The sequence below is a fragment of the Hipposideros armiger genome, unplaced genomic scaffold (genome assembly GCF_001890085.2).
Source record: "Hipposideros armiger isolate ML-2016 unplaced genomic scaffold, ASM189008v1 scaffold_555, whole genome shotgun sequence".
NCBI classification, from domain to species: domain Eukaryota; kingdom Metazoa; phylum Chordata; class Mammalia; order Chiroptera; family Hipposideridae; genus Hipposideros; species Hipposideros armiger.
Window position 1 is genome coordinate 53,566 of NW_017731905.1, and position 3,571 is coordinate 57,136.

Here is a 3,571-nt window from a genome sequence, read left to right on the forward strand (position 1 = left end):
CTAAATGTATACTATACACTGGACTGGTATGAAGAAAACCAATTTTATCCTTTCCTTACATGAAATTAAAGTCTTTTCTTCAGAAGAAAGTACTCATGCTTAAACTATAAAAATGTAGAGCAATATATGGAGTGTTTTCTGCATCATTGCTTGCTCTATTTTTTACTCACTGTAAGTCACTAAGCCAATCTCACTTGGTTGCATGATAGAATTTAGCCTTCCATATAAATTAATTCAATTTTTTCTCTTTCCTTCATTTTAATTTTAGACATAATATTATAACAGGGCAGCTTCCTCTAACTGAAAGAACATGAAATACCAGTCTATGACTCTCAGGCCCACAGGGAATTCCCTCATCTACCTACCATGGTGAACCACTCCCTTGAAGTAAAAGAGAATTCAAGGAAAGTTTCCCTTTGGTTATTGTTTTTGAAAATCTTATTGAATCAGTGTTGTTAAAGTTTTTCACTTTATTTTGCAGATCACATAAATGCATCCCTCTCCTTCCTCCAAGTCCCATTTGGCACATAAAGTTACTCTTTTAAGATATTAGATAGATTGTCAGTAATTGAAGGCACTATCCAATATTTCTGCAGGGGAAAAACAGTATTTGCTCTTTCTGTTTGTCATTTCAAGTAGAAGTTCAGGAAATTTTAGTATTTGGGAAATATATCAAGTATAAACTACAGATTCCCTGATACCTGTTTTATTTTGAAGATAGCATTTTTGTTTTTGCAAATAGTATATTCTAAATGAGTTAGTTGGCAGGGTAGATATTGCAGAAATGGATTCATTTTGGAATTGCTCTGAGTTCATTATTCTATAGATGGTTCTATTTATTAATCAATCTAAGTTTGACATTTTTACTAAAAAAAGATTGAGTTTCTTCAGAGGTATGGTAAGTTGTGACTCAGATGCATTTCTATGTTGCATCTCACACCAGATAAAGCTCATGTGAAAGAGCATGATGACGCCGATCCCTGCCTTATTCTGTGCCTTCCAAGACAGTTCAAGAAGTATATGCTCCTTCACAGGTGAGGGGCCTCATTGCCCTTTGAGGATAGTCTGAATTTAAGTTCATGTACTCCCCTTCTATTGAAGTTACATCTGTTGGTCTTGGATTATCTGTCAAGAAGGGTGGGAAAGAAACTTTGAATGTAAGCTTCATGAAGGCATAGGCCATCTTGTTCAGGATGTGTCTAGCACAGTTTAAGGCATAAATAAGAATTTAATAAGTACTTATTAACTGAATTAAGATCAGTGATTTTCGTGTTTATAATCCCATTCTTTATATAAGAGATGCTCCTTGCTGCTTTAGATTTCAGTGATTAAGAACAAGAGCTTTCGTGTCAAGCAGGCCTGGGGCAACTATTGACTTTGGTCAAGTTACTAAATATTTTTCTAAGCCTCAGTCTTTTTATTTGAAAAGGTGATAAATGGGATGCTGTATGTAAAGCCCTTTAAAGTGTCTGGCACATAATAAGCTCATGATGGATGGGATTTCTTATGAATAGTGAATTTTATAGGGCATTTGTTTATATTGATTTTTACTTGCTCTATTATAGAAATGGAGGAGACCCCGCTTAAGCCCAAGCCATATTTTATTCTTGAATTAAGGTCTGCCTATGTGTGTCTTGTGAGGGGATTATTTATATGAGGAACTGTGGTGCTCCCTGAAAGGACCATCAGAGCAGGAGAGATGTGAAGCACACTGCTTTGGTTAAACTCAAAGACAAAAGGTTATTTTGAGTGTGGTGCCCCCAAGTGGGTCAGCCAGCTCCCAGGTTGAGTTCTAGGGTGGAATCCTAAAATAAGAGTAAGAAAACACTGAAAGCTAAAAGTTAATGCTAAAAACACCATTTTATCAAAGTCTCCATCTATCTTTGAAAATATAAGACATCATCAGCATCATTGGTTCCAGCAGCCTTTGTAGCTGGGGAGACAAAGGTGTATGATTTGTAAGAATTCTTGCAGCTTAGATTCAATATTGTCATACTGTCACTTCTGCCACAGTCCACCAGTCACACAGATCAAGTTAACAGGGAAAACAGACTCTGGTTCCTGATAGGGGGAGGAGCAGTGAAGTCACATGGCAAAGGGTGTGGATAAAGGAAGGTGGGGAGAGAATAAAGGCCATTCTATTTAAGTCCTTCTACCTCCTCATCCTTGGGTCTCCAAAATCTTCAATCAATCATGACATCAAGCTTGAATTCCAGAATTTAAAGCTCTAAACCAGGTTCAAATATGTCTCCTTAGATGTAGCTCCTTTTGACCCAGAGACCTATGAACTAAAATGACAAGTTAACTGCCTCCCCGCTACCCAACATAGTGCTAGCACTAAGCTAGCTACAAAGAACAGTGCCATCAAACAGGAGGAGAATGGGAAGCACGTAGCAGTCATCGGTTTGTAGCAGCTCTGAAATCCAGCTGGGAACATATTGCCAGGCCCTCCTTTCCTGGGGATTGGGAATGTTCCTTGATTAGACCTAGGTTGTTCTCCTTGGGAGTGTCTTCTCAGCCCATTTGTCTCTACTGCTTCCAAGCAGTGGCTCTGCTGTCCTCAGGTTTTCATCACTTTTTGTTCTACCCACTCATTTTCCCTTGCCCATCACCCCATTTTCTACATCTGAATAAACAGCCCACTTTTGAGAGCAGATTCACTTTTGTAGCCTGCTTCCCTCCTATATTAAGTTGAAAGCCACGATCTTTTTTACAATTTGAACAACCTGTCCATTTCAGCCCAGGCTAGTGGTATTTTCAAAAATATACTGACTAAAAATTTTGTGATCTTCCTACAAATTGAATAAAAGTCCACCCCATTGGACAAAAAACCAACCATTCCTCTTTCTCTAGGCTTGCTGCTACTTTGGGATGGCTTCTGTGGGACCACAATGTGAATATTCATATAAGCTCTTTTGTCTAAATTAGAGGGCCTATTAGGTATCACCTAATTATTTCAGAGATTTTAACCCTTGAGTTCACCTTTGTCCTTAGGCTGTGAATGCTTGTGATGAGAAATGGTTTTATTTTCCAACTCAGTATGTTATGGTTCATGATAGTTCCTTCAAATTCTGCTTTCAAACTGGTCAGTTATTTCTTTATCTTAGTTGTTGTTGTTATTATTATTATTATTATTATTATTATTATTATTATTATATCCTATCATATGCAGCTAGAACACTTTCAACATTTTATCTGGAGATTTTCTCAGTCAGATCCAGAAGTTCATTAGATACATTTTTCATCTACCAAGTAAGCCAGGCTACCATGTTGTTTACTGTTTTGCTATTCCATAATATAGGTCACCATATTTTCATCTTCCGGTATAACTTCCTCATCATTTTTCCAACTTTTGATAATGGTTTACTCTCTGTTTCTCAGCCTCTGCTTCCTACCAAGTCCCAAAGTCAATGGTATATGTCTTATGCTTTGTTGAAGCAGCATCCCCTCCTAGGTATTAATTTCTATATTCTTTAGATACTGTTGCCTAATAAACCACCCCAAAAGTTAGTAAGCAATTCATTATTGCTCATAAGTCTTTGGATCAGCTTGGTAGTTTTGATCTTGGTTG